The sequence below is a fragment of the Narcine bancroftii genome, chromosome 9, assembly GCF_036971445.1.
Source record: "Narcine bancroftii isolate sNarBan1 chromosome 9, sNarBan1.hap1, whole genome shotgun sequence".
In the NCBI taxonomy this organism is placed as follows: domain Eukaryota; kingdom Metazoa; phylum Chordata; class Chondrichthyes; order Torpediniformes; family Narcinidae; genus Narcine; species Narcine bancroftii.
In genome coordinates, this window is record NC_091477.1 from 69,643,932 (window position 1) to 69,656,168 (window position 12,237).

At 42.2% G+C, this 12,237-nt stretch overlaps 1 long non-coding RNA gene across 1 annotated transcript; it reads left to right on the top strand.

Moving 5' to 3' along the window:
- Positions 1 to 6,477: 6,477 nt before the first annotated feature.
- Positions 6,478 to 11,031, top strand: LOC138742973 (uncharacterized). The gene is made up of 2 exons (XR_011344548.1): positions 6,478 to 6,959; positions 10,817 to 11,031. It is a non-coding gene; the product is annotated as an uncharacterized lncRNA (long non-coding RNA).
- Positions 11,032 to 12,237: the final 1,206 nt, after the last annotated feature.

Genomic DNA, 12,237 nt, shown 5'->3' on the forward strand with positions numbered 1-12,237 from the left:
CCTAATCCCACTGACCAGCATTCGGCCCATAGCCCTCCACACCTCTCCCGTCCATATACCTATCCAACATTTCTTTAATATTACATCAATCTCGCTTCTACCACCTCTGCTGGTAATTCATTCCATACCCCCACCACCTCTACATGAAAAAATGTCCCCTCATGTTTCCCCTAAACTTCTCCCCTTTTACTCTCAATCCATGGCCTCTTGTTTGAATCTCCCCATGTTCAATGGAAAATGCCTATTCACATTGACTCTATCTTTACCCCTTATAATTTTGAATACCTCTACCAAATCACCCCTCGATCTTCTATGCTCCAGGGAATAAAGTCCTAGCCTGCTCAGCCTTTCCCTGTAACTCAAACCCTGAAACCCCGGCAACATTCTCGTAAACCTCTTCTCCACTCTCTCTATTCTGTTTATCCTTCTTGCAATTCGGCGACCAAACCTGCACATAGTATTCCAAATTTGGCCTCACCAATACCTTACACAACTTCAACATAACATCCCCACTCCTGCATTCAATACTCTGATTTATGAAAGCCAACATACTAAATGCCATATCCACATGTGATTCAACTTTCAGGGTATTATTTACCATGTTTCCTAAATCTTTTTGTTCCACTGCTCTCTTCAATTGTCTACCATAATGTATATGACCTATTTTGATTAGTCCTACCAAAATGTAGCAGCACCTCACATTTATCAGTATTAAACTCCATCTGCCATCTTCCAGCCCACTCTTCCAACTGTCCTATATCAACCTGTAAGCTTTGATAATCTTTCTCGCTGTCCACAACACTGCCAACCTTTGTATCATCTGCAAATTTACTAATCCAATTTGACACCCTACCATCTAGATTGTTAATATACATGACAAACAGCAGTGGATCTAGTACCAATCCCTGAGGCATTCCACTAGTTACCGGCCTCCAATTGGACAAAATATTTTCCACCACTACTCTCTGGCATCTCCCATCCAACCATTGCACTACTTCATCATTAATACCTAATACTTCCACCTTCCTTACTAATCCCTTATGGGGAACCTTGTCAAAACCCTTACTAAAGTCCAAATAGACAACATCCATCGCCTTTCCCTCATCAACCTTTTTAGTAACCACCTCGAAAAACTCTAAGATTTGTTAAACATGATCTACTCTGAAACAATCTTTTCAAATAGTTGTATATACCATCTCCAAGAACACTTTCCATTAATTTACCCACCATCGATATCAGACTTACAGGCCTAGAATGACCAGGTCTACTTTTAGATCTGTTTGGAACAGCAGATCAAAATGAGCCACCCTCCAGTCGTCTGGCACTTCTTCCATGGCCAGTGGCATTTTCAATATTTCTGTCAATCCTCCCACTATTAATTCATTAACCTCCCTTAGGGTCCTAGGGAATATTTTGTCAGGACCTGGAGATTTAACCACCTTTTTCAATATAGCCAACACTACCTCCTCATTAATTCTTATATTATCCATGAGCTCTCTACCATATTTCTTCACTTCATCTGGCTAAATATTCTTTTCCTTAGGTGAATACTGAAAAAGAAATTGTTTAAAATTTCTCCCATCTCCTCTGGTTTCTCACGGAGCCTACCCCCCTCATCTTCAAAGGCTCCAATTTTATCCCTCACTTTTCTTTTACTTTTAATGTACCTATAGAAACCCTTTAGATTTATTTTTACTATGCCTGCCAAAGCAGCTTCATATCTCCTTTTAGCCTTTAATTTTCTCCTTAAGACTTTTTTTTTAAACTCTCCCTATATTCCTCAAGCAATTCGTCCATTCCTTTCTGTTTATACCTGTTGTACACATCCCTCTTCCTCTGAAGCAAGTTCCCAATATCTTTTGAAAACCAAAGCTTCCTATAGTTTTTAACCTTTTCTTTAATCCTCAGGGACATACCAACACTGTGCTCTCAGAACTTCACCTTTGAATATCCTCCATTTATCTGCTACATTCTTCCCTGAAAATATCTTATTCCAATCCACACCTTTAATCTTTTCTCATCCCCTCAAAATTTGCTTTCTTCCAATCAAGAATCTCCACCTTTGGCCCATCTCTATTCTTTTCCATTACTATCCAAAAACTAATAGTATTGTGATAACGAGACCTAAAGTGTTCCCCAACACTAACCTCTGTCACCTGACCTATCTCGTTCCCTAATAGGAGATCCAATACTGCCCCCTCTTGAGTCAGTTCTTCTCTATATTGATTAAGAAAACTTTCCTGAACATACTAAATAAATTCTACCTCATCCACCCCTCTTACTGTATGGGCATCCCAGTTAATGTTCAGAAAGTTGAAATCTCCCATAACTACCACCTTATGTTTATTACACATTTATGCAATCTCCTAACAAATTTGCTCCTCTAATTCCCTCAGCCATTTGGTGGTCTATAATGCACACCCATTAATGTTTTCATGCCTCTACCATTCCTCAGTTCTACCCAAATAGCCTCACTGGATGATCCCACCAAACTATCCTACCACAGCACTGCTGTAATGTTCTCTCTGAGAAGCAATGCACCTCCTCCTTTTATCCTCCCTGTTCTATCATACCTAAAACAACAGAGTCCTGGTATATTTAACTGCCAAACATGCCCTTCCTGCAACCAAACTTCACTGATGGCTATAAACATTCAGGAATTTGAAAAAAAAGAAATGCAAGAAAGAGGCAGCATTTGTGATGAGAGCAACGAGTAATATTTCAGGTTCAGGACATTTCATCTGATCTAAACAGAATCTGTCAGTGTCTCAGACCAAAAATGTCAACTGTTTTTGTCACTCCACAAAAGGCACGTCTTTAAAACCTAGCATCTGCTGTTGATTTGATTTTCAGAATCAGAACAAAGCTGGACTGTAGATGCAATGAAGAAATGTCAAAAAGCAAAAGAAAACTTTCTTCTGAAGGCAATTAACATCGAAAGGCCAGGCAGATGAAATGTTACACACAAAAGTGAGGCATGGTTAGCACAATGCTGTTATTGCGCCAGCGATCAGGACTAGAGTTCGAATCCCACCTTGTCTGTAAAGTGTTTGTAGGTTCTCTCTGTGTCTGTGTGGGTTTCCTCCAGGGGCTCCGGTTTCCTCCCACCATTCGAAATGAACCGGGGGTGTAGGTTAATTGGGTGTAGTTTAGCAGCACGGTCTCATGGGCCAAAGTGGCCTGTTACCGTGCTGAATGTCTAGGTGTGAAATTATGCATTTCAACAAAAAAAGTACATACCTTGGAGGAGCAACTTTTATTTTGTCATGGCAGTGTCCAATCAGATGGCATCAGTTATCCATTTCTCTGATTTCTGTTAACCCTCTCCAACTCCCTGCTCTCATCCTTCCCCTATCCCTCTGACTCCCTCCAGAACCCCTTCCCCTTCCCTTCTCCTATCAGAAAGCTATCCTTCTTAGTCTGACTCCTTCTTTATCACTTCTCAGCTCATTCTCCCTCCCACCTCTATCCACCCATTTAAAGATGTGCCTTTTGTGGAGTGACAAAAACAGTTGACATTTTCGGTCTGAGACACTGACAGATTCTGTTTAGATCAGATGAAATGTCCTGAACCTGAAATATTACTCGTTTCTCTCATCACAAATGCTGCCTCTTTCTTGCATTTCTTTTTTTTCAAATTCCTGAATGTTTATGGCCATCAGTGAAGTTTGGTTGCAGGAAGGGCATGTTTGGCAGTTAAATAACCAGGACTCTGTTGTTTTAGGCATGACAGAACAGGGAGGATAAAAGGAGGAGTTGCATTGCTTATCAGAGAGAACATTACAGCAGTGCTGTGGCAGGATGGTTTGGTGGGATCATCCAGTGAGGCTATTTGGGTAGAACTGAGGAGTGCAGGAGCCTGCACTCCTCTCCCTTAAACCACACTGCCGCTTCTTATTCAGGTGTGTGCTGATACTTGGCAGACCTGAAGGAGAGCTCAGGGTCGAAACGTTGGCTGCCTATGGTTTCCAAGGATGCTGCCAGACCTGCTGAGTTTTACTCACACAATACAGTAAAAGCCCATGAGTCTTTGCCACCCAAACATACCATTTAACCTACAAACCCTATATGTTTTGGAGGATGGGAGGAAACCAGAGCACCCGGAGGAAACCCACTCAGACACGGGAAGAACATACAAACTCCTTACAGACAGCTGTGGATTCGAACCTGGGTCATTGGCGCTGAAATAGTGTTCCTCGGGCACTTTTGTGCATTACATCAAAGATTTCCAATGGGTCCATTTAAAAGGTGTGCAGCAAGTGAAGAAACTGTTGGCATGTGCACATCATTGAAAGAGACAAGAAATGTTTTTAAATATTTTTTAAAATTAAATTTAGACATTCAGTGGGCCCTTTCAGCCCATGAGACTCTTTGGTTACTGTAACAAGGTAGGAACTGGATTTTCTACCTTGAAGAGTGAACTTTTCTGGAAATTTGATTAACATTTCAAAAAAAATTCAAGTGGGGTCAGTAATGTTTGCTTAGGAGAGAAATTATTGACCAAGGAATATTTTGTTTCAATGTCATTCGCCTCAAGAATTTGTTGCCAACACTTTACAATGTGTGGGGCTCACAAGAAGAATTCTTCAGGAAATTGATTAATTTCCTTGAGTGTGTGAAAATCATCCGGCAACAAGAGGTCACCCAGTGCAGAGGAAGGTCATTTGGGCCACTCTACCCATGCTGGCCATCAAATACTGATACCATTTACTAGAACTTCTTCTACAGCCTTGTATGTTATGGCTATTCATCTGCTCATCTGGATACCTGGACATTAGTGCATTCCAAACACAAAGCATCCCCTGGCTAAACAAATTCTTTTTCCGATTTCTTCTTATTCCCTCTGATCTTAAACCTATCCCTTCTAGCTTTAGATATCTCTGCCATGGGGAGATACTTTGCTAACTTTATGGAAACTTTGTAGCCCTAGAACTTGCTGTGTCAATCTCATGTCGGGAAGGGGAATGTTCCAGAGATGACTTTGCCAATTGCTTTTCATCCTCTGCTTTAAATTCTCTGGAGAGTGCACGATGCTCTGATGAACTTGACAATATGTAGTCAGCAGATCATGGTATTTTTCTGTGTATTAGTTATGAGAAATCAACAAATATCTTTATATATATATTATATACATTATGAGGCATGCATACAAAGAGGAAAGAGAGAGGAGAGAGCTAGCTACTTTTCAGCAAATAAATATGAGGTTATTTATTGCTTTGTTGTGATTAAATATCTATTACATTCAAAAACAGAACCCTTGCAATGTCTGGGATGATAAATGCTACTGAATTTTTAGGAGAACTGAATATATTAAAACTGAAAATTGAAAAATTTCTAGCACCGTCATGTCTGTTAATAACTTTCCTGTAAACATAGCAGGTTAGGATAAATAGTCTATTCACATGGAAACAGTTAGAGGAAAGAATGTAATAATCAAATATTGATGATGAAAGGGGCATATTCCGACAGTGCCTTCCTGATGTGGAAGCCTTGTGATCTGCAAGTGTGGATCCGGAAACCCTCTGCTTGCAGTCAATTCTGCTCTTATATAGACTGCAAACACTCGATTTCTAGGATATTCGCAGACAAGAGCACATAATCAGAAGATCAGTTAAAGAGGATGATTGATTCCGAGAAACTCTTTGATAAAAAGATACTCCTTAGCTGCACCGTAGACCACTGGAGTGTGATTTGCAGCTTTTTAGAGAAAAAAAAAATCAGGCTTGCTATCACTGCCAAGGCCAACATTTATTTCCTGCCCTGAAGTGACTTTAAGAAGATAGTGGGGACTAATTTCAGTTCTTTTATTGTACTTCTACTAAACATTTGGAAGGAAAGTTTCAGGCTATATATCAAATCAAGATAAAGTCACTTAAAGGGGGAACCTGCAGATGGTGGCATCACCAAGGGCTTTCCACTGTTGTCCTTGGAGAAAGTCACTGACCAGGAAGGGGCTGTAGAAGTGGCCTTGTGGGGAAACTGCAGGCATGTAGATAATACACTCTGCAGTCACATTGCAACATGGGTGGAGGGACAGAATATATAAACTTAAAACTTGAACTTGGAGATGCACCAGAGTAACAGGCCCTTCTGGGCCGTGAGCCCGCGCCATGCAAATACATCAATATGACCAATTAATTTACTAAGCCCAGATGACTTTTTTAACTAGGGAGGAAACCAGAGCATCCAGCGGAAACCCATGCAGCTCAGGGGGAGAACATACAAACTCCTTACAGACAGTAGCCGAGTTGGCTGCTTTGCCTGGATGATTCCAAGCTTCCCAAGCGTCACTGAGACTAAATCACATCCATGACCTGGGTCCTTTAAACATTGAAAAATGCTGAGGTGAACTATTTTCTCTATTTATAGCAAGCCTCTGGCTAATGATGACCCCAGGATGCTGAGAGTGAGCTCAACAATGGTAAAGGCATCGAGTGTCAAGATTGAGCTATTAGACATCCCCTCGTTGGAGATTGCACTGCCCTCGGTGCCGGCCTTGATACAGCAGATCGGCCCGTGCTTGAATATTATCTGGATCTTGCTGCATGCTGGTATTGACAGCTTCTTTTGCCAACAAGTTGTTAATGAAATGAAGCACCCATTGAATATCCAGTTTTGAGCTGTTTGATCTGTTCCAAATTTTCCCCTCATAGTGCATTAGCCAAATGCCACACCAGACGACGGAGGGCACCTCAATTATGAAGATAGTACTTAGTCATATAGGAGAGTAGGATGGTCGCTCCCACCGATGCCTTGAACAAGGCTCATTATATCTTTTTTCCTTCATCTGTTTCTCTCACCATTGTCTAATGTGAAAGCAATGCCATTGAGGTCTCTGGCAACTCTGTCAGTGGTGACACAGAAGCCAAAAGATGCTCGACCTCAAGATCTTCTACCAACGGTTCATTTCTCAAAGCAGTGTTCAGCCCAAAGACATGGCAACATGTTGGCCATGAGAGGTAAGTAGCATAAGCAGGGGCTTTCCTTGCCCATGTTTTATTTGATACAGAAGACAATGACAACCAAGGCCAACCCATCCCTGTTTTACAGAGTATGATGCTACTATGGGTGGATTTGCTTTGTCAATGAGGAGGTCATCGCAAAAAAATGCCTGCATCTTCAGGAAATCTGAGACAAGAGATATGCTAGAAACCCTTGACTTGTCAGGCAGCATCTGTGGAGGGAGATTCTGCTAGTTTCAAGTCTAGGATCCTTTATCAGGATTGGGGGGGAAAAAGAGAAATGTCACACAAGATAACAAAGAAGGTGCAGAAGGGGAATGGATGGAGAGGGAATAACTCTGACAGAGGATGACTGGTGACTTAATATGGCAATTAAGAGAGATTAATCTTCTTTCTCTGTGCAACGTGCTGCCAATGGATATGCCCAGGTACAATAATCGAGTGGCCTATCTTGTTATCTGCAAAGTATTATTCTATGTGGATGTCATGGTTAGCACATTGACCCATGTTTGAATCCAGCACTGCCTATAAGGAGTTTGTACGCCTCTCCCATGACCTGTTTGGGTGACCTGGGTGCTCTGGTTTCCTCCCACCCTCCAAAAACGTCTAGTGTTATTAGGTTAATTGGGTGGCACAGATTTCAATGGCCAGAATCGGCTTCTACTATGTTGTAATTTTTTTTTAAACTTGTAGTATCAGGGCTACTGCCTGAGTAACCATGAGACAATATTCCCAGTTAGACACCAATCCCCATTTGTTTTCAAGGTCAATTTATCCAAGGTTGCTCTGATTGGATCTGTAACAACTCTGTATGTATACATATACACATTCACTCACACTGGCATCCATAGTCTAAATCAAGCCACGTCCTTTTCCTATTGACCATGAACCATGTTAGTTTGACCTTAAGTCCAGGCAGTAAAAACACATTCACACACATTTCTTATTCAGTGCTAAGGTCCTTTTGAATGCTGTCACCCTAGAGGATTTAGAAAGAGCTGGGTTTTGTGCTGGACATGACAAATCAGAATCCACAATATGTTAGTGTAAGCAACTCAAAGAACATGAAAGTAAATGGAAACATGGATTTAAACTGTCTGCAGTCCTGGTGACTGTATTGTGCATCCCTAAGTAATCTGGAGAAAGGAGCAAGGTCTGAGACTCACTTATCTTTCTTGTTGCCCGATAGAAAGAATTCAAAGATCTGAGGCACGAGGTCCAACATAGTTGACTGCCAGCTAATGTACTGAAAAGCAGCTTCTCCCACAGAGTGCATTTCAGTCTGATTACACTATTTGTAAAGTGAATCAAATAGCAGTACGCCTACAGACATTTATACCATGGTCTCTTCTCTCTTCTTCTTTGGCTTGGCTTTGCAGATGAAGATTTATGGAGGGGTAAATGTCCACGTCAGCTGCAGGCTTGTTTGTGGCTGACAAGTCCGATGCGGTTACAGGCAGACACGGTTGCAGCGGTTGCAGGGGAAAATTGGTTGGTTGGGGTTGGGTGTTGGGTTTTTCCTCTTTTGTCTTTTGTCAGTGAGGAGAGGGCTCTGTGTCTTCTTCAAAGGAGGTTGCTGCCCGCCGAACTGTGAGGCGCCAAGATGCACAGTTTGAGGCGATCTCAGCCCACTGGCGGTGGTCAATGTGGCAGGCACCAAGAGATTTCTTTAGGCAGTCCTTATACCTCTTCTTTGGTGCACCTCTGTCACGGTGGCCAGTGGAGAGCTCGCCATATAACACGATCTTGGGAAGGCAATGATCCTCCATTCTGGAGACGTGACCTACCCAGCGCAGTTGGATCTTCAGCAGCGTGGATTCGATGCTGTCAGCCTCTGCCATCTCGAGTACTTCGATGTTAGGGATGAAGTCGCTCCAATGAATGTTGAGGATGGAGCGGAGACAACGCTGGTGGAAGCTTTCTAGGAGCCGTAGGTGATGCCGGTAGAGGACCCATTATTCGGAACCGAACAGGAGTGTGGGTATGACAATGGCTTTGTATACGTTAATCTTTGTGAGGTTTTTCAGTTGGTTGTTTTTCCAGACTCTTTTGAGTAATCTTCCAAAGTTGCTATTTGCCTTGGCGAGCCTGTTGTCTATCTCGTTGTCGATCCTTACATCCGATGAAATGGTGCAGGGAAGGGGTAGGTTAAGGACTGTAGCGGTCAGGGGGTCTGACCATCCGGCGTGACCGCCATGGTGCCGGGATTGGGGTCGCTGGAGTGGTGTCGCCAGCGGGCTCGTCGGGTGCGACCGCTCCTTCGCTCAATTCCCCAGTCATGTTGACGGCAGGGTGGCCCGGGTCGTTGGGGTGCTGTTGGTCCTTCTGTTGCGGCACAGGGCCTGGGGAATAAAGAGTTGGGGAAGGTTGGGTTGGGGGTTTGCTGGTCTACCACGTCCTGAGCTAGGTCCCGCACTGAAACAGTGTCCTCCCGCCCGTCTGGGAACTCAACGTAGGCGTAATGTTGGTTCGCGTGGAGTAGAGTCACTCGGTCGACCAAGGGGTCGTTCTTTGAGTGCCGGACGTGACGTCGCTAAAGGACGGGGCCAGGGACGGTGAGCCATGCCGGTACAGTGGTTCCTGATTCAGATTTCCTCGGGAAAAGGAACATCCTTTCGTGGGGGGGTGGCATTTGTTGCGGTACATAGGAGGGAGCGGATGGAGTGTAAGAGTTAATACATTATGCCCAATCCTTACAAAATGCAAAATCTTTATACAAAACCTGATCAATAAAATTTGTCTGCGGAGAATGTTAATTTGAAGTCAGCAAACACAACTCACTAATGCATCTCTTTTCATTGCTTAATCTTCACTCAGATATAATTGAATCAAGTAGCCCCTCCATCTTCAAGCGTGACGTGATTTTTTTTTAAAAGGTGATAGAAATCTTAGATTTTTAATTGCTGATATCTACAAGGGGACAATTCCAAATTAACTTGGAAGAGTTTGCTATAGAAATTTCTACCATGCAGAAAATAAGCATCACTTATTTGGAAAGAATTCTCATGTTATATTGTTCTCATATCTCTCACAACAGAAGGCTGGATCAGAAGTTTTGAAAAAAATTTAACAAGAGCAGGGAATTAGCCTGGAGTGAACGTGTACAGTCATATAAGGGAAACAAGCCCGTCAGCCCATTGAGTCCATGTCAACTATCAAGCTTGTTACTGTCATGTTGTACTAATCCTCTTCTATTCAGCATCCTGATGCAACATACAAGTAGACTATATGACCCCATTAAGTCCATGCTGATAGGCAGGGCAGTGCCTTTCATCACGAGGGTTAGAGTAGCCATTACCACAAATTTTCTTTCCCTCTTCACAGATGTAAACAGACCTGCTGAGTATTTCCAGCATTCTGTTTTAGATCAGATATCCAAATTTCATGGCAGTTTCGAATATTCCTAAATGAGCTGGGAAAGAGAAAGGTCAGGGTCTTTGTATATTGCCAGGTATAGGAGAGAACTCAATAATCTAATGTTGAGCCCTGCTCACAAATGCACTGATGAGCAGTTCTCCCATTGAGTTTATTTATATCCTATTATCACAATTTATATGGTCTAAAATGACAGTACAGTCCCAATCATTTAAAACGGCACCATTAGGGGTAACAGAATGTATCCAATTCGTGACACAAATCTGATCACTAATGTTTTTTTTCTGAAGAGCTTGTGCTAATTTAAGCAATAGGAGCTTTAATTACTTGGAAGTTCTCAATCATTTTTGAATGGGCTGATGAGCCTATTTTGGTGCTGTATCCCTCTCAGTATTTTAGATGTACAAGATTCAAGATTCCAAATTCCTTTGTTTTCATGTATGCAAAATGTGTCATTTTTGTTTGTTTCCCCTGTAAAGGCACACAGCGTTACTACTATCAGAACAAGAAAGAGAAGCAAAAGGGAGATAGAGTGTCCATGAATCCCACCATTGGCTCAGAACTGGAATTCAGATAGCTTCATCAAGACCTTATGACAACAGCAACTCTGGGCTCACCCAGTCAGAGATATTCTTTTTGTCCTATCCATCTCTCCCTTTCCTCTCTGCAACCTAAAATAAATCCATTTTCTCTTTTTCTGGTCCTGACAAAGGATCATGATCTAAAACAACTCCCTTTGTCTTTTGACAGGTGCTTACAAGATCTGTTTTATTTCCGATTTCAAGCATCTGCAAGTTTTCATTTACTGTACAAGTGCATGCATCTAGTTCCCACAGAGCAAGAGAGACTGCCTGTTCTGGGACTGCAAAAGAAGATGCTACCTAAATTCAGTGCAAGTGCTGGTGGTGTTGGCTGCCAAAGATTTCTGCATCTCTTGCAATGTTTGGAGATCGCTTATGTGTTATCACCTCAGTTACTGACTCTTGAGCACTAAGTTCTTGACCCATGAACAAGGTATCAAAACTATGAATAAAAGGAAACTCCTCCAAGATCCATTAGGCTACTGTGCTTTCACATAAATTGGACAACACGACTCCATAGAATCCAGGAGAAATTGCATCCCAAGATAAGATGACCATTTTATTGTCACTGTGAATGTATGTCCCCTCTTTGCACCTTCCATCTTCATGAAAACAATGGAGTCGACAGTCTAATGATTGCTATCATTGGTGCTCTGTTTATGGCTCGAAAACTTTGTATGCAGAGCTTGTACTGGGTTATATTAACCACTGCATAAAATTACCACCATGAACATGCAGGCCCATTCATTTGAACACAAGTTGAGACTTGAGCCTGATCCACAGTTCAATTAAACAGTGGGTAAACTGTTTAGTGACTCCATTCATCCCTCAGAATCTATACCCAATGACTTCTACCATTTATATTCTCTTCCCTGGCAATTTATTCTACAACAATATAACATTTTGGATGCCACAGTACTTGATCGATCAGTGCCTTAACGCACCACCGTGACCTTGGATTGCATAATCAGAAAGGAGCAGGTTATTAAGTGCCAGTGTGACTTGATGGTGGTTATCCTTGCCTCTTCATCCGAATGTTGTGGAACCTGAGCAGTTAATCCAGCCTGATGGTTCACCACAGTGAAGAAGCATTCCCTTTGAGGAGTGCCAATTACTGGATGAAGTGTTTCCAAAGCCCCATTAACTATTCAAGTACTTTTAAGTATTTTTGTATTAGAATAAAACCAAACATTGCTTATCCTTTTCCTCTATTGAGGACGTTCACCAGTGCCCAAAAAATTATTGAGGACCCTTTCCATCAGAACACAGTATTTTTGCCCCACTGCCTTCAGGAAGGAGATACAGGGGCATCAAAATCA